Source organism: Callithrix jacchus, chromosome 3, assembly GCF_049354715.1.
Source record: "Callithrix jacchus isolate 240 chromosome 3, calJac240_pri, whole genome shotgun sequence".
Classification (NCBI taxonomy): Eukaryota; Metazoa; Chordata; class Mammalia; order Primates; family Cebidae; genus Callithrix; species Callithrix jacchus.
Window position 1 is genome coordinate 111,230,605 of NC_133504.1, and position 20,244 is coordinate 111,250,848.

Consider the following 20,244-nt stretch of genomic DNA (forward strand, 5'->3'; position numbering starts at 1 on the left):
GGAGAAGCTTTATTTCTTATTGTGAATCTTGGTAGAAACTCTTAAGAGAAGATGTCAGGTAATATTGAAAATCACTAAATAGAAACATTTTAGGTTTAAAATGTAGACCTCAAACACATAATATATTTGGTAAATAATTTTCTAGTTTATTTGATGTTTTGGATCCATAACAAGCCACTATGGCTTTTCTCACAGTTATTATCTCTGGTGACTATGAGATGTAAAACCCTTAAGGCTTATGGAAATAATGCTTGTAGGAATAGAAATGGAAGTTTTCAATGGAAAAAGGAATGACTAAAGGCTCCTGAGAAGCGTTCCTACCCACAGCTGCTCTAAAACCCTGAGTGGTGTGCAGGTTTAGGGCAAAGCTCCCCTATAGGGCAATTGGGCATTTGCAGTGACCTGCTCAGTAATAAACAGGAGTTTCACTACCGCGTGTGTGTGTGTGCATGTGTGTGTGTGTGTGTGTGTGTGTGTATGAAGAAAAACAAAAACAAAAACAGCAGTGACTTTAAAGTTTTAGAAATTCATCTTAGTGGCTTGTCTTCATAGAGATAAAACTGACTCCTGTTTGTCTATGTTAACCTGCCTGGGTGTCCTGTGCGTTTTCTGAAAATGGTTTGCTTAAAGCAATTGCCCTCTTCTTATACATTGGAAATGGGATCTGAAAGCATTGATAGTGAAGCAAAGCTCTTAGGTTAGGTCTGTTTATTTGGCAATGTTTATTCAGTGTTTGTCGGTGGAAGCTCCATCGCAGCACTTATATTATATAGTAATTGCCTATTCTTGTATTACCTGTATTCTTTACTAAGTTATAAGTCAGTCCTCATCAGGGACTGACTTTGTCTGTTTGGCATACAATAGGGACACACCAAATATTCATTAAATGAATATCTCTCATGTACTGAATTCTCTGCTAAGTGTTATGGTAGAAAAAATTGAGAAACTGTAACACAAAGTTTCTGCCAATTGGAACTTATACCCATTTGGGGAGATGAGGCTAAATATCAATAAAGATGGTATAAAATCAAGGGCCCATAGTAGTGTTTTGATAATAAGTGCAATAGAAATTCAGAGGAGAAAGGAATCCACCTCGTTTGAAGTGGTGGTAGGTAACAATTAGGCCACACTAGAGTATCAGGGTGAGGTGATGGGATGGTGAGAGAGCAATAGTCCTAGAAGTAATTGTAAGCACCTGGCCAGGAAAGAGACTCTTAGTGCAGCAAAGAGGAGGCCTCTTTTGGGTATGACGATGATATTTTCCAAACTTGAAATAAAAATGAAAATATGATGACAATATTTTCCAAACTAGAAATAAAAACTTACGATTTGACAATGGGTGGCATGTTAAAAACTGCCACAGAGTCTGAAGAATCGTGTCTAATATAATGGTGGGAAGAACAGGTGATAATGGTGAAAAAGTAGGTTTGTAACTAGATAAGATGATGGAAGAACATAAATACAGGTCTTTTCAGACAAACTCCAGTTTAGGTTTACTTTCTTTTGCATAATTCAGAGGTTTTCAAAATTATCCTTCTTTATTTGTACCTATGTAACCATTATTCCAATTAAATCTTTTATGAAAAGCAGAATATGTAAATATATGTAACAGTAGAGCTCTCCTAGTTGAGGAAGAGTGGGGTGCCTTGTATTAGAAAACCAAATTCATATCACAAAACCAATTACATCAACTGAAATTGGAATTACTAATTTGGTTTATGCTCAGATATTAAAATATATAGTTGTTCTGGTATTGATAACATCAAAGTTCTTGTGCTTGCAATAAATTATGAATAGCGATAACTACCTTGAGATTTTTTCTTTCCTCTGCCCTCACTCACCCACCCAATAACCAATTGTCTTTGATGTCAACTTTTTGGTTTTCTAAATACAGGTGAAGTTCCCATTTAAATCTTAAAATCAAAATCATCTGTTTTTCGGCTTTGCTTTCAGGCTAGTGTGAGAAACACCAATGACAGATCCATCTCAGATCTTCACTATGGCAACTCATGCAAGAAACTGTTGAATTAGACCCGTTTCCTATAGATGAGAAACCATACAAGCTGTGGTGAGTTGCAAATTTAAAAATATTCCTTAGCATGAAAACTGTGATCTGCATAACCAATTTAAATATCTCAGATGGTTTGGTATATGGATCTGGAGAAATACTGCTCCAAATAATGTCAACTACAGAAGTGAAAATCCATAGAACAGAATGTTTAATGGTGTGGTACTACTAATACTACATACAATAGTGAAAAGCGTTGAAGTACATGGGTGCAGCATATAATACCGTGATACTACCACCACGGATGATACCTGCAATTAACATTTTTATGTGGCAGAGTAACAGTTGGGTACCATTATTTTTAAGTGACTTTTATTATTTGCAACATTGTACTATATTGTACTGATTCATCTTTAGTAGAAAAATTGGTTCTGAGCTAAATTATGGTTTTCAGTTTCCTTTAGGAACACACACACACACACACACACACACACACACACACTCACACCATTTAGCTTTTCTGAAATAAGAGTAGAGAAATCACAGTTTTATAAAACTCAATTCATGGGCATTTTGGCCTACAAATCTTTTTGCTTAACAAAACAATGTTAAAAATAGATCCAGTTGCTCTGCTTAGTTGGAATAACTTTAAAAATTTATTATTTTATAAAAATATCAGCACACACAGGTAAAATATCTTTTTAAATCAAATACTTAATGCTTCATGGTCACCAAAGTCAATAATCAATAGATTCCAGCAGAGATGAATGAGTTATAATCTGTCAAGTAACATCTTTGAGAACTAGAGTTTGACTGTGGTGCTTATCAGACTCCAAAAGAAGCTGTTTTGAGCTAGTGATCAATATCTTTCTTTCATTTGCCTAGAGGCTTATATAACTCTAGATAGGTAGGCTGCCCTGTGAATTAATGTATAGCCTATAACTGCAGAAGACTGTTGAAATTAATCCTAGAGTTACTTCATATAGTGATTTTATAAAACAATTCATAAAAAACAACCTGTCTCCCATTATATTAGGAAAACAGATCTAATAGCCATTACTATACTGTGCTTAATCAAAATGTACTTAATGAGTGTTATAAAGAATCACATACAATTGCCAATAAGAAACCATTTTTGAGACGGAGTTTCGCTCTTGTGACCCAGGCTGGAGTGCAATGGCGCAATCTTGGCTCACCGCAACCTCTGCCTCCTGGGTTCAGGCAATTCTCCTGCCTCAGCCTCCCGAGTAGCTGGGATTACAGGCACGCGTCACCATGCCCAGCTAATTTTTTGTATTTTTAGTAGAGATGGGGTCTCACCATGTTGACCATGATGGTCTCGATCTCTTGACCTCATGATCCACCTGCCTCAACCTCCCAAAGTGCTGGGATTACAGGCTTGGGCCACCGCGCCCGGCCAACAAACCATTTTTGATCCAAAATAAGGGCAATTTTATATGGTCGAACCTAATATGTTATAGGTTACTACCAATGATGTAGAAAGCATATTATGCTCTCTCCATTCAGAATATTACTTCACTAATCAAACTCATACCGAGAATCTGTGATATAGGTAGCATGTTTAGCTTTGGGGTGGATAAAGGGCAGTCCCTGCTTTAAAGGAGCCCTCAGTCTAAAGAGTGTAGTGCTTACAATAAAATGTGCTTATTAATGGGGTAGTTATGTTCCAGAGTGTGGCATTTATGAAGTGCTATTACATGAGTAGGTACAGAGTGCCAAAGGAAGTGCATCAGAGGAGACTCTAACGCAGATGTGGTAGAGATTAGTCAAGGAAGGGTTCCCAGGGGAAGGGGTCTTTTAGTGGACTATTAAGCACAGTAAGAGGATAGCAAGGGGAAGGGAGGATGCAATGCATAGTGGCAACATTTTTTAACAGACCCAGAAACCTGAGAGAGCATGATTGTGTGGGGATACTAGGTATCGTTTACTATGCTGGAGCAGAAATTGTAGTGGCAGAGATAAAGTTAAAGAGGAATACAAGACATGTGCCATGAAGGGTCTCTTAGATAAAATTAAGAAGTTTGGAATTTGTTTCAAAGTGAAGAGCTTTTGAAAGATTTTAAGTAGGAGATTGACATAATCAGTTTATTTTTTATACCATACACCTAGAAGAGTGTATAAAACAGAGGTTAAAGGATAATTGTAAAACAAACATCATGTAAACAGATCAAACAACATAAAACAAATCAAACAAATAAATCAAACATTACCTAATACACTCCCGGCAAGCCCTTATGTGTCCCTTTCAGATCACATACTTTTCCTTCCCCACTTCTAACTACTATCCTACCTTTTGTCATGCACATTACCTTGCTTTTCTTTGTAGGTTTTCTAATTATATGTGCATCTCTATGCTATAAATCTTAGTTCTGACAATGCTTCAGCTCCATGTATTTGGAATTATAGCATATATACTCTCTCACCTGATTATTTTGCTAACATGTGAGATTCTTTCATGTTAATGCATAGAGTTTATTCGTGTAAATTGTTGTATAGTATTCTACTGTATTACTATGCCAAAATGTACTTATCTAGTCTACTGTTGTTGAACATTTGGATTAAATCTATTTTATTTAATGCTAGTATAAATATAAATTTAATATCATTTTTATGTTTATATATTAGTTATCATAGATTCTGATATTTACCCTTCTCTAGGATAAATATCAAGGGAATGAACTGCTGAGTTTTTGGGTATGTGCGCCTTTAATTTTACTAAATAATTCCAAAATATTTTCCCCAATCAGTTGCATCAATTTACATTCCCAGCAGCAGTATGTGAGAAACTCTACATTCTCAACAACACTTGATTTACAAGTTCTTAAATTTTGCTAATCAGGGAGATGCATAATTGTACTCACAGAAGTATTAATTTGCATTTTGCTGATTACTAATGGAGAAGAGCATCTTTCCATTTTTTTTATTTTTTGGTAATTTGGTTTTCCTCTTTTATGAAGTGCCTGCTCAAATTTTTTTGAGATGTGTCTTTCAAAATAATAACTAACACTTATTGAGTTCTCACTGTGTAATAGGCACTATAGTAAGTACTTTATGAACAGTTCATCTTCCTATTATCCCTATAATTTACAGGTAAGGAAGCCAAGGTTTAGAGAGGTTAAATCACTTACTGACAATCACACAGTTAAGAAACAGTGGAGTTAGCATTCAAGCCCAAGTCTTTCTGATTCCAGAGTTCTTCAGTTTCTCAGAGTGTTTGGAAGGGGATTTGATTAAAACCAGGGAGAACATTTAAGGTGCTATTGCAGGAATCTGGTTAAAAAATAAGTGCATAAACCAAAGAATTGCCAGTAGGGCATATGTAACAAACAACTGGACTTGGTAACGAATGTGGTGGGCAAAAAAGAGGAGGGATTTAAAACGTCTCAAGTTTTAATACCTATCAGTTAGGTAGATTCAATATTAGTCATACAATGTGTGTATGCACATACAATGTGTGTGTGTATACACATTGTATGACTAATATTGTCATCTATTTTACATATATTATATAATATAATATATATTGTCATATATTATGTGTGTGTGTATATATATATGTATATATATAGAGAACAGGTATTGTTGTAGGTTCTAAGAATTCATTTTACAAAGTCCAGGCATTGTAGTAGGTACTAGAATACATTTTATAACTCTACAATTCAATGAGATGAATTTAGTTCACAGGCTCATACATTTTAGGGTTTAAAGCAATGACACTGTTCATTTGGGTCAAATCTTTACTTTTTTTTTTTTAAAGATATGAAAGCCACTGCTAAAATAAGGTAAGTGGCTTGTTTGTTCAAGATCACATATTACTAGGTGTCAGGTTAAGAATAGATATCAGGCCTGCAAAAAAATGCAAAGAAATAACAACCACCTGATTTTTACATTAACAAGTGATGATGTAATCAACCTATTCTATTTCCTAAACATTTCTCAGATCAATCTCTTTTCATCTAAATCTGTTGTTACTGCCATAATTTAAGTCCTACTCCTCATCTTTAGCAGGTTTATTTAAACAGCCTAGTATACTATCTTCTTGTCCATTATTCTACCAGTGAAGCCACCAGACTTGTTATTTGATTTGCAGTTGTTACCATATAATTTCCCTACTTAAAGAATTTTTTATATACTCTGTCATCCATACAATAACTTCCCTTTTCCATGCTATACTCCTGCAGGGCAGGTGGCTCATGCTTTTGTAATCCCAGCACTTTGGGAGGCCAAGACTGGTGGATCACCTGAAGTCAGGAGTTCAAGACCAGCCTGGCCAACACGGTGAAACCCCATCTCTACTGAAAATACAAAACTTAGCGGGCATGGGGGTAGGCACCTATAATCCTAGCTACTCGGGAGGCTGAGGCAGGAGAATTGCTTGAACCTGGGAGGCGGAGGTTGCAGTAAGCCAAGATCACACCACTGCCCTCCAGTCTGTGTGACAAAGCGAGATATGTCATACTCCTGTTCACCCCCATTTTAGACACTCATGACCTTTTAAATTGCCTGGTAACACCAGTGTGCTTCAGTCTCATCACACATACTCAAGTATTTCCTACCTCTGTGATTTACTTATGCTGTTTATTCTGCCTGTTTTCGCTCTGCAAAGCCCTTACTCCTTTCCATCCTTTAAGACGTTTGCAATTCTAAGATGGTCTGGGGGCTAGCAGCGTGGACATCTCCTGGAGACTGATAGAAATGTAGCATCTCAGGTCCTACTACTCAGACATACTGATTAAGAAACTGCATTTTCACCAGATTCCTAGGGGATTTTAATACATGTTAAAGTTTGAGAGTACTATTTAGAACCACTTTAGATTTCATAAGATTCTATCTCCTCCTGGAAACCTTTGAGATCCCTTCCATCCAGCATTGAGTCATTCTTGGTGCTCTCACCATAACCTGTGCATTATCTACCTCACTGTACTACCACAGTATCTTGTTATCTGTTTATTATCTGTTTGTGCCTGTTTTGCCTCCCACCTTAGCCAGGGGGTATTTTGAGCCAGATTCATCTTTGAATTTATTATACCTAATCCAGTGCCTGACACTTGATAGGTACTGCATAAATATGTATTGAATGATTGACAAAAGAGAGAAGAATGAGAAAGTGGTAGATAATACAGAAGCAGGACAAAGACAGACACATTAAGAAAATAACACATAGTAAAAGAGACTTCCATAGAGATAAAACCAGACTACATAAAGGCACCACAAATTCTGTCTCTGGATACAATCTGGAAAGCAGCCTGGAAGAGAGTCCACAATCTTATTTAAATAGGTTAGATGATGGCCTATGTGGTTTGTCTCAGAAGAAAAATTTAACTTGATTTTTCATTTAACAGCATTGTTTTTTGTTGGTTGTTATTAAGTAAATTTTTCCAAAATTTGCCCTGCTTTCCTAAACAAACTGTTATACTGTCATTTTTACTATTCAGAGCCTGCTTGGAATATTATGTGTAGCTTTTAGTGCCCTCTATGTTCATAAAATGAAGTGGGTCCTGAAGATTATGTTGAGGATGGTGATGATATAGAAAACGTATCTTGTGATGGACAGTCAAGAGAAATTACATGTTTTGTCTGGAGAACAGAAATGAAAAGATTGAGGTGGAGAGAGGCAGTGCTAGAGAGAGAAAGAGTGCAACTTAGCAAGCAGCTGCCTTCAATATTTAAGTGCTTTCATATGAAAGAGGTTAGAGGACACAGGATTGTTTTTAAGTTGTACTGAAGGCAGAACTAAGAGACCAATGAGTGGATAGTAGGTACTGCACATAAAAAAATTTTGATTATAAGAACTGTTTGAGTCTGCGCTTTTTGAAAAGTAGTAAAGTTTTCATCACTGCAAGTATTTAACCATCTTCATGATTGACCAAATATGAAGAGCTTTTTAAAGATGATACTACATTGTGTAGGAGATTGAACTAAATGACTGTAAGATCTAAGGTCCTTATTACTTATAAATCTATAGTTGTTCAGAGAAGTACAGGAAGAATGGCGGTAATAAAGAATTACAATAGTGGTTAACATTTATTGAGTGACTACTTCATGCCAAGCACTGTTCAGAGTGCCTCACATGTACTAGTTCACTTGGGCCTCACAGCAGTACTACTGAACATTTCTGTTTTATAAAAGATGAAAACAAAGCACAGATGATTTACTAACGTGCTCCAGGTCAGGTATCTAGTGGTGCATGATTCTGACTCTGGAGCATATGCTTTTTATTACTATGCTATATTCTTTGTGGTGTTAAAGATGAAAATTGGACCCAAATAGAGCCTTAAAATATTGATGTGGTTTGAATTCCAGGTAAGTATAAGAATTCCAAGGAATGGTAACAGTAACATAATCAAAGTGAAAAGAGATAGAAATTAGCATAACAGGTCTGTGGACACAAATATCTTACAAATGAGGCAAATAAGAGAATATTCAGAAATGTTTAATTCTGTGGTGCTGTTCTGTCTTGCTTCTCCATGGCTACAAGTTACCAAGGTGGGAAATTAAATCTTTAGGCATATTTATCCTGGTAAAACCAATATAAGTAGCCCTAGACTATGATCAGAATTTTGTGTTCCCTCCAAATTCTTATGTTGAAGTCCTAACCCCAAGAAGATGGTATTATGAGATGGGACATTTGGGAGGTGATTAGGTCATGAGAACAAAGGTGACTGGGATTAGTGTCCTTATAAAAGAGATTCCAGAGAGCTAGCAATATTTTCTACCATGTGAGGATACAGCAAGAATACCCTATGTGCCAGAGAGTGAAACCTCACCAGATACTGAGTCTGTTTGTATCCAGAACTGTCAGAAATAAATTTCTGTTGTATTTAAGCTGCTAAATTTATGGCATTTTGTTATAGCAGCCTGAATGGACTAAGACATTCTAGTATTGTATAAAATTTTTGCAAACTTTTTTCTCCACTGATTGGTGGAACATCTAGCTGTGCCTTAGGAAGAAGATGCATTTGGAATTGTCATTGTTTGAGAGTTCCCAAGTAGTTTGATGCCTTATTAGGAGCACATATTTAGTACTTTCTCTTAGAAATTGGGATCTTCCTGGAGTTTATTTGAAGACTGAGTAAGTATGTGCAAATATTTTAGATTCTTCATACATAATTCTCTGTATTTTGATAATCAGTATCAAAGAAACTACTATTAAAATTATACAATTTTAATGAAAATTTGGTTAACGTAACAAACTATTCAGGTTAAGACTAGAAAAATTTAGAGAACAGTTGAACAGCATTTATTACATGTGATAATTTATTATTTGCATTGTAGATACTATAAATTATACATGCCAGATATTTTAAAGTTTTCTTTCTATTTGTACTTTTGGAGGGCCCAGGTTGGTTGTGAGTGCTTTAAATCCTGAGACTGACTTTTAAGCTGTTTCAGATTTAGCTGTGGACAATCTTGATAGTATTACTTTCAGAAAGTCACTTATAAATCTTAAGAAGGAATGTAATTCTGTTTTAGAGTTTAGTTTATTAGAATATAGATACATCTTAATAAAGATACTCTTCTATATTAAGACATACACACACACACACACACACACACATACACAAACATATGGGTACATATGTAATATTTCACTCATTCCCTGCCAAAAAGATGGAATAAAGTATATTAAGCAAAAACTATGTGAAACAATGGGTAGGAAACAACTTAAGCTATACAGCTGAACTTTGAACAACATGGGTTTGAACTGTGTGGGTCCACTTATATGTGTTTTTTCCCCAAACAAACTTGGATTAAAAATATAGTAGTCCTGGGTTGTGAAACATCCAGATATAGAGGGCTGACTTTTCCAACAAGGCTGATTGTTGGACTTGAGTATGTGTGGATTTCGATAGAGACCTGAGGTCCTGAAACCAATTCCCTTAATATACCTAAGGATGACTGCATTTTATCTTTTGTGAGTTTCAGACTAATACAGTCGGCCCTCTGTGCCTACAGTTTCACATCCATGAATTTAACCAACCATGGTTTGAAAATGTAGTTAGGCCTATGATGGTTATGTCTGTACTGAACACATTTTTCCCTTGTCATAAGCAATACAGTATAACATCGATTTACATAGCATTTACATTGTATTAGGTACCATAAGTAATCCAGAGATGGCAAAGTATATGGGAAAATGTGTGTGGATTATATGTTACTACCATTTTATATAAGGGGTTTGAGCATCCTTGGATTTTGGTAACCTCAGGGATGGTCCTGGAATCAATCCCCTGAAGACAGCTTGTGACACCTCTATGTCATGTCCTATGTTTGTTTGACTATCCTGTTGTCAACCAGGGTTCAGGTTAACAAAGTGAAGTATCACAGGTAATAATCTTTCATTCATCGTACTTATTGTAGTTTTGGTTCTTTGTACAGATGTCTGACTCTGTGTTATAATTTAAGGAACCAAAACACATTCTGATTTTCATGTATCTCTGCTTCTGAAACTGATATCATGTTTAAAATTTCTACTTGCTCTTTTAGTTGAAGACTCCTATTCAAGTAGAAATGTTATGAGGCAAATTGATTGGCTTGCTAACCTGATAAACTAACTTGAATTAAGGTTTGAATTTGTCATAATGGATTTTGGATCATAGGTACTAACCACTTTTGAATAAATATGGTGTATTAAAATAGCAGGACACTGAAGGAATATATAGGAAAAGTTTTTATATGGTGAGAGAATTAAGAATGGTCTAAAACAGAGTGTTTTGTTCGAGTTTAGGAGATTATTTTCAAATTTTATTCATATAGTCTCTGAAAAAGGAAGAGGCCTTGATGCTAGCTCTTTTTCCCAGCTATGTCATGAATTACTATTTCCTTGGGCAAGTCTTAATTTCTGGAGTGACTAAGACACCAATAGTTTCATTGGGTATGTTGGAAAATCCCAGTACAGTTTATAAATCCTAATTTCTAAAGGCAATTTTTAAAAGATTTCTCTCAAAAGTAATCAATGAACAAATATTTGCACACACTAGTCCTTCTTTAGCAAAGAGTAATTTTAATATAAGAGAAAGCTGAGTTTCAACTGTATATGAGAGAGTTGTAATAGATGATGCCTAAATTTCTTTAATTATAAAAATTATGTGGATTAAGTTTCACAGATCGAATTAACAAATGAGATGATGCCTAGGAATTTACATCCAAGTTGGATACCTTGGTGGGGGAAGATTTGGCTAGTGAAGAACTCCATGAGGATGCAAAACAGCTATGAGGGAAGGAGAGGGCTCAGAAATCTCTTAGAGAGGGTCTTGGCAATGCACAGTTTTGCTTTAACCTTCCCCCTTTTGTTGTCTTCAGCTTAATTCTGCCCATTCTTATTTACTATAAATCAAGAAATAAGATATTTTAGCTGTAGGAAATGACTTCTGATTATTAAAAATATACTATCCATAAGGAAGATGATAGTTTATGCATAGCCAGCCAAACAGCATCAACTTTCCAAGTTCACATCATTCTTTATCCTAAAATTATCCTTTGCTATTGAAAGACTAGTGTGTACAGATATTTGCTTATTGATTTGCTTATGAGAGAAATCTTTTAAAATTTGACTTTAAAAATAATGATTTCTAAACTGTACTGGGATTTTCTAACATACCAGGTGAAACCATTGATATCTCCCTTCCTCCCTCCCTCCCTCCCTCCCTCCCAGTACAAGGTGCTGCAGAAACAAAGATAAATTTGACTTAGTCTCTGTTCCTAAGCAGCTCTCTATTATACTAGGGGGCTTAGGGGGTAGTGAGAGAAAGGAGAAAATCCTGTGAATAACTCTCACACATAGGATAGTTTCTTTGATAAAAGTTGAGAGCTGGTTTGGTGGCTCATGCTTGTAAACCCAGCACTTTAGGAGGCAGGATTGCTTGAGCCCAGGAGTTTGAGACAAGCCAGGGCAACATAGCAAGACACCAACTCTGCAAAAAATATATATATATACCCGAGTGTGGTGACATGTGCCTATAGTTCCAGCTACTCGAGAAGCTGAGGGGTAGAATTCCTAGACTCCTGGAGGTTGAGGCTGCAGTGACTGTGATAGTGCCACTGCACTTCAGTCCGGATGACAGAGCAATACCCTGTGTCTAAACTCAACTTCTATCCAGGCATTCTCAAATGAGGTTCTGCAGAGAAACATGTGCCCACTGCCCTCAGTCAGTAATTCCCAAACTTTTTAGTCTCATGATCCCTTTATATTCTTGAAAGGTATTGAGAAACCTAAAGAATTTTTGTTACAGCCACTGGTATTTATAATTTTAGAAATTAAAATATAAAATTTTAAATATTTATATAATTGATTTAATAATGAACAACTGTAAATCCATTACATGTTAATGTAAATAATGCTATCTTTTTATGAAAACTGCTTTCTATAAAATAAAAATAATTTAGTGACAAAGTGACTTGTTTTATACTTTTGCCAGTCTGTATAATGACTATTTTAACAGAGGGCACATGAATTCTCTGATGTACCTATTTTTTGTTATACACATCAAGTTGCCTCTGGAAGATTCTAACATACACTTGTGAGAATATGAGAGTGACAGTGTTGAACCATGTCTTCATATTATTTGGAATTAATTTTGACTAGTTTGGGGATCACATGAAAGGGTCTTGGGAACCCTCAGAGGTCTGTGTACTATACTTTGAGAACTGCTCCTAAAAAGTATATGCTGTATGTAATGAATAGATGTCTCTTTTACGCATCTAGCATGGTACTATTAGGTAATACCCTTGGGAAAATTGAGAAAACAGTGTTTTGCTATTTAGATAAGGTACTGTAAATGAGGAAGGCTGCCAGACTATAAACCTTATGAAAGCAGGGCTGTTTCTCATTCTTAGGCATCACCTGTCACAAAATCTGACATGGGACCTGACTCTGAGAATCTCAGTGCAGAACATTCTAACGAGAGACATACTTACTTAAGTCACTGTAGTCCTAGGTAAAATGTGGTGAGTGCTACAAATAAGACTAAACATGGAGGAGCTGGAGGAAGTAGTCCTTTCCAGATGGTAAGTCAGGAGGGCTTCATGAGGAAGACAGCACTGGGGTGGAAATACTAACATATTTTGATAGTGCCAAGAGTTTGGAAAGGTAATTTCTGGAAGAGGGAACAGAATGATCAAGTAGTGGAGTGGGTTTGGAGTTCAGAAGTTTAGGCTTGGATGACTTATGCACAGGGGACATGGCAGTCAGAGACATGGCTAAGAAAATAGATTGGGGCCTGACTAAAGGAGGCCTCCAATGGTCTGTGAAGGAATTTGGGGTCTGTTTCTATAGATGATGAAGAACCTCTGCTTTTTTTCTGAACAGGTTTAAGAAAATTATTCTGGCAGTAATGTTGGTTTTAAGAAGAGAGCTAATAGAGGCAGGATGAGCAGTAAAAAGGAAGGAGAGAGAGAGAGAGAATCCAGCTTGAACAAGAGGCAGTAAAATTCCGAGTAGGAAGGTCCAGTTGATAAAGAAGGCCCCAATGTCTCAGATAACTTGGGGTAAGAAGCTGTAAATGAGAGTTTCACTCAAGGGGAGAAAAGCACTGTGTTCTTTATGATTTCATTCTAGGCTCAGCCACAGTTTTGCTAAGCAGTTATGCACAGGTCCCTGGGCTTTGGTTTCTCCATATGTAAAATGTAGAAATGGATTGCTTGCCTGTTTGTGTCACGGGAGTCTGTGTAAGGATTAATGAGCTCTTTGACAGAAAGGCATTTGATTAATCTAAGCCATCAATAATAAAAATGAGAATGTTTGCCAGGTACTTTTGCTCCTATGTGGAAGGCTGCTATGGAAATATGAAATACTGCCTGAAACGATGTCATTGTTAATAATAGTAAAGTCATTACCGCAAAATGCCCACACAGAAAACTTGTTCTCAAGTCTGTTCTGAAGAGGCAGGAAGAAGCCAGGCATGGAAGTTCATTCCATTTTGTTTATTATAAGTCTTCCGTATTGTAGACTATTTTCCTGGTTAGTAGAGAAGTCATTTTAACAGTAGTTGTATTCTATTGTATCTCATTATTACCATCACTCTATTCTAGTCATATATTCCATCGCTATCAGGGACATCATTCTCCTGACTTTCCCCATGCAAAAAGAGATGTGACAACATTGATGTGTCTAGTTACCCGCATGAGTGTTCTTGTCAATTTTGGCTATTTTCATCAGTTTAACCCATGGCTGTATAGTCTGTTGGTCAAGCAGGTAAACTCCAGAGTTAAACTGCCTGGATGTAAATCCAAGTTCTGCTACTTTACATGAGATCCTGATTAAGTCACATAACCTCTTAAGTTTTGACTTTTTCATCTGTAAAATGGTACAAATAATGGTAGTTTTCTATAAAGTTATTATAAAGGTAATGAAGGTAAAGCTCATAGCATTAGGTTCTCAGCAACTGCTAGGTGGTTTTTTTTCTTTTTTAGTCAATTTTTATTACCATTATCATCATGTTTTCTCTTTTTCTAATCGGGGTCCTTTCCCATTCCTTGACAATTAATTATTTGCCTTCTAGTAGTTAATCTGTGGTAAATTAATTGATCACAACCTTTTTATTACCTAGAGTAACATTCTAAAGAATCCACAAAAATCTTAAATTTTATTCCTTGCCCTTTTATGTATTCCTCTTGCACTTGTTCTCCAGCAAGTCAAGTACTTAATTTTGCTATAAATATAAGATATCTAGTAACTTTGTCCTAACTATTGACAGGTGTTATTTCCTATGACACATTGCTATCCTCCCACACAATTGTCCTGTAAAGAAAATTTGCTTGCCATTTTCCTTTTTGTCCCATATATTTATTCTCTTCTCAAGATCTGTATCAGTATGTTTCTATTTTTGCTATTAATTGTGTCTCCCAAGATGGGTAAAAGTACCTTCTCATATTATCTCAGATACATTGAGATCTGTTTGGAACATACACCAAGCTCTCAGCTTAGAGTGCTGAAGCTACAGACAAGTTTGTCTTATGCTCACCAAACCAAAGCTCATTTTTCTAATTTGCACAAAGACTTCAAGAGTATATTGGGGTAGTGTGTGATCTTGTTTAGCACCTTATCATTTGTTATCCATTAGTATTGTTAAGTCATGACTGTAAATTCCTGTGGGTTTTGGCCAAATATATCACTGGCAGATTCTCCTTTGTGTCATAGTTACATAGAATGAATACTCAACCACCATCTCTCCCTGTGTTGTTTATAACTTCCTTGTGTCATGAACCAAATGAAAGCAACGGTCTTGCTTCATGTGAAAAGTTAATCTTTATTTGCTAATAGTGAATTATATTCTCTTGAAATTGTATAAGACATTAAAAATTACTATTGAAAATGACTGCTAGTAGAGGTGAAAAATGATTGAGTAGAAAGCCAAAACAGAATATATTAGCATTTAATCAGTTTTTTCTTTTATAATTCCAGTATTGAGTCTTTCTCTTAGTCACACTGGCTTAGAAACTACTTAGATGAACATACCAGAAGGGAGTTTCCTTTTTGAAAATTATCTTCTATCTGGTATTAGGTCACAGAGATGAAAAGTTAGCACCTCTACTTTGTTTACTTTTTAGTATGGGGTACACATGCTAGATGTGTGATATGTGATACGGTTTGACTCTGTGTCTCCACCCAAATCTCATGTTGAATTGTAATCCCCAAGTATCAGGGAAGGGACCTGGTGGGAGGTGATTGGCTCATGGCTGTGGATTTCTCCCTCCTGTTCTTGTGATAGTGAGTGAGTTCTCATGAGATCTGATGGTTTAAAAGTGTGACACTTCCCTCCGTGCTCTCTATCCTGCTCTGCCATGGTAAGGTGAACTTGCTTCCCCTTCACCTACTGCCACGATTGGAAGTTTCCTGAGGCCCCCCCAGCCATGCTTCTACTCAGCCTTCTGATTTGTGAATCACTTAAACCTCTTTTCTTCATAAATTATCTGGTCGTAGGTAGTTCTTTATAGCAGAGTGAAATGGACTAATACAATATGTGATCTGGGCCAAGTTGTCTAATGCCTGGTCCCTCAGTTTTCTGCTTTGTACAATGAAAACAATAAAAGCATCCATCCCATGAGGTGGTTGTGATAATTAATAGTGGAAAGAGATGTAAAGTTATTAGAACCATGCCTGGCACAGAGCAAAACTTTAGTATCTTTTGGCAAGTATCATTAACTACTTGAAATAACATAGTAGTTAAGAACTTAGCTCTGGAGTAGATTGTTAGGCTTGAGTTCTATCATTTGCTGCCTGAGTAATTTGTGAATTCACCTTTCTGAGCCTCTGTTTCATGTAAAATTGGTACAGTAAGAATATTTACCTTCCAGAGTTTATGTGAGAAATAAATGGGAAGCACTTAGCATAATTGCTCATTGAATATTAGCTATCATTTTTTATAATCCTTATGACACATGACATATAATAATTATTTAGTGAATACAGAGAACTTACTTTGGGTCAGGGAATATATCAGGTATCTTACATATGTTCTCTAATTTATTCCTCACAGTATCTCTAAAGAGGTAGGTAGCCATTGTTATCCCTATTTTACAGATGAGTAAATTGTGGCACAGAGAGGTTAAGCAACATTTCCAAGGTCCCTCAGTGAGTGAGTGGTGAAACAAAATCTGTGCATTTATCTATTATGCTGTATGACAATAAAGAAAAAAGTTGAATATAATGTTTGGAAAAGAAAATTCGACTGTTAGGTTAATGACTGAGGCTCTCACTATGTCCTGACCTTTTCCAAACCCTGAATCTTTTCAAATGGTTAGATAAATCTGGTTAAAATGAAGGTTAGTAGGTAGCACTAAAGAAGAAAATAAGGTAAGGCAATCTCTGAAACACCTGGAATCTCAGCGGTGTGTATGGAAATAAAGCCTTCAGTCCTTTTTCCCCAAGAAAAGCTCTTTTTATCTTGAGGCTGTGGTGGGAGCATGGTTTACTTGAGTATTTTCAGTCTTATTTAGCCTCCGCCTCTTCTTTCCCTTGCTGCTGCCTCCCTTAGTCACTGTATGACTCTGCCTGAGGCCCTAGGCAATTGTACGCATTTGCTTTATACCCTGAATGTCCCTGGTGATATTTGGGATGACTTCTTGTTGTACTGCAGTCCTGTTGTTACACTGTGTGTAATAGAATAGTGCCTGGCTGCAGAGTGTGATGCTAAGGGCTTCGGCTTTCAAGTCATACAGAGCAGATTCAGATTCTCAATCTGCTTATATGGGCAAATTAGCATTTTTAAGATTTAGTTTTTTAATCTGCAAAATGGGCATATAGCACATACCTGAGCCTTTGGGGAATTGAGAGTATAACATTTTAATACCGTGTCAGGTATTAAAATTCCCTGGGAATTTCGTTGTTAACACTAAACACTAAAAACTTTAAAAAAGATTGGTTTGCTTTGGATCATTACCAAGCACTTTCATCACTGAAATAACAAAATAAACTCAGCTGTTATCATGACAAATGTCCTGGGGATACTTTTCAGTATAATAAACTAATTTCATTTCCTCATTAACATGTATACTCCTGGGTGAACCCTACTAGGATTGGGAAGAGCAAGCTGTGGAAAGGCTATAGGGCTTGCAAGTACAAGAAAAATGTGTCTATAAAATAGTTCTCTGCTGTTTATTATCTAAGTGAGTGTGTGAATGCAGAACTTGAAGCTGAAATCACCCCCAGAGCAGCAGAGTTCCCACAAGAGTATGCCCCAAACTGTCCTGAGATGGGGCGGGTTGGGATTCCAAAGAAAGAAGCCCAGATGCCAGGGTGATCAGTCCAAAACGTTTATTAGGGCAGTCTACAGAGGGCTGTAGCAGTCCTCGAGATAGAAAAGAGGAAAGGGGTGTTCTACATAGGTATATCTGCAGAAGGCGGTAAGGAAATGAAGTTTATATGAGGGGTTCAGGAGTTCAGCTCAGGGCTAGAGCCAGTTTCTTTAAGTGTTTTGGGAAACGACAGATGCCTTTATCAGTAATTAGGAATGATCAAAGCCCCAGTTTGGGTTCAAGCCTGCTGGGAAAAACCTGCAGCTGGCCAGGTCACAGAATGGTTAAGGTGCCCTGAGATTTTCAGTCAGGACACAGAAAGAAGATGTTTGTGTGGGAGGGGAACTGGAAGGACACTACAGTGAAAGTACTTGGCAGATTTTCAAATTTTCTGCAAATCTAAGATATCATTTTTATAATTTCCACAGGAAATCTCAGAAGAAGAGCAGTATGGAATCAGTTTATTCAAGGAAGGCAGAGAGGAGGATGTCTTGCATTAAATCTTAAGGAAAGTAGATGGATTGGATTGGAGGAAATTGGAATTTGAGCAATTAGCTGAAAAATGGCAAATATATATTGTAAGAACATATCTGATAAGAATAAAATGACAAGTCTGATAGTACTGGGATATTTGAAATCTATATGGGCAAATCAATGGAGCCCTGAGTGCTAGGTAAATAATTCTGGGTAATATTCAGCTGGCCTCAGCCCATCAGTTCTTAGATTCCCCAGGGAATTAGCAAGCAACATTTTGTTTACTGCATATGGAATGGCAATGGCAAATTAATTGGATCCTCTACTCCAGCTCCTGATCCAGGCACTGATACAAGGACTACTTGTTATAGTCCCTCCTTCTAGGTTGCAAACATGCTCTGGATTATCTGGTTGTGGTTGGTTCAGATGTCTACCATTTTGAGGACTCAGAATTCTCACCACTTTCTATTTCCCCATTCTATTTCTGGTGTGAGCTGGTTTCTCCTTTATGAGTCTCCAAACAAAGGTATTTACATACTTTCTTCTGGACATCCACTCATGTAAATGTGGATACAGAGTAATTTCTGCAGAGTTGATCTGAGTTGAGTCATGTGATTAGCACTTCCTTGTTGATCAAGTTGACCATCAACCTCTTATCATTAGTGCAAAAAATCATTTTTAAATTTAATCTTTGGCAAGACTTCTAGCTACATTAAACTGAACCATTTAGAGGTAAAGGCAATCTGGAATGCGCTATCAGTTACCATATTGATTCCAAGAATAGACTTTATTTTATTTATTCACTGGACAAATATTTATTGAGTATCTACTATGTGCCAGGTCCTGTACTAGCTATGGGAATGCAGTAGTGAATATGATCGATTAAAAAATCATTCCTGATGTTGTGGAGCTTATATTTTTGTGGAAGGAGACAGAAAACAAACTGAATGAATAAAAGAAATATTTTATATATTAGATTGTAGAAATGGTCAAGACAGAATATTGAGCAGAAATATAGAACAGAGAGTGTGGTAAGGAGTTTCAGTTTCAGATAGAGAGATGAGGGAAGACCTCCCTAGCATGTAATTGAGCAAGTACCTTGTTTGATATAATGTCATAGGCTTGTATTCTTCTTCTCTTGGTTCCATGTTTGTCCCTTCCAAAGCTATTGTTTGATAAAAGTGAAAGGAATTCCTGGATAAGAATGTCCTCTGTTCAGTAGTCTGTGAGTAACCCCAATTACTTGATAGAAGCTCCAAGTAAGTTCTCAAGAATCACTTTTAAAAAAATTGGGGTTGTCAGACTAAAGTTAAAACATGTAATTCTGCTTAAGACCAGGTCTCCAACAGCTAATACCAAGTTTTAGAGTTAGTTATAATGGGTTATCTTTCCTAAAACACACACACACCAGTTTAAAAGAAAACAATTTAAGACATTTTGTGTTATCCCTCTTCCGTAAAATTGATTCCACCCTTAGCAATTATCTGACATTAATTTATAGGAGTAATTTCATGTTCTAGTTGTTTCTCAAGATTATTGTCTGTTATTTCCTTGTTTATCCATTTACTGTTTGATTTCAGCATGAATTATAATTTTCTTTTTGTATTAAAAAATCTTTTGATTCTAGTTTGACTTCCTTGTCTAATCTCCAATCAGGGGACATCTCTGACATTATCTGAATAACGTAGTCAATATGGTTGGGCTCTGTGTCCCCAGCCAAATCTCATCTCCAATTGTAATTCCACTGGAGGGAGGGACATATAATCCCCATGTGTCAAGGGAGGGAGGTGATTGGCTTGTGGAGGTGGTTTCCCTCATGCTCTTCTTGTGATAGTGAGTTCTCACAACATCTGATTGTTTTATAAGTGTCTGTCATTTCCCCTGCTTGCACTTCTCTCTCTTGTTACCATGTGTAGAAGGTCCTTGCTTCCCCTTCCCCTTCCAACATGATTGTAAGTTTCCTGAGGCCTCCCAAGCCATGTGGAACTGTGAGTCAATTAAACCTC

The 20,244-nt window shown here is 36.6% G+C and overlaps 1 protein-coding gene across 30 annotated transcripts in view; it reads left to right on the top strand.

Moving 5' to 3' along the window:
• MAPK10 (mitogen-activated protein kinase 10) overlaps positions 1–20,244 on the top strand; it is a 580,859-nt gene that overhangs the window by 243,100 nt on the left and 317,515 nt on the right. For all 30 annotated transcript variants that reach the window (XM_078366894.1, XM_054253624.2, XM_054253622.2 and 27 more), the window contains exon 2: positions 1,954–2,068. The gene's annotated coding sequence lies outside the window, so the exon portion shown is untranslated. The remainder of the gene's footprint in view (positions 1–1,953; positions 2,069–20,244) is intronic.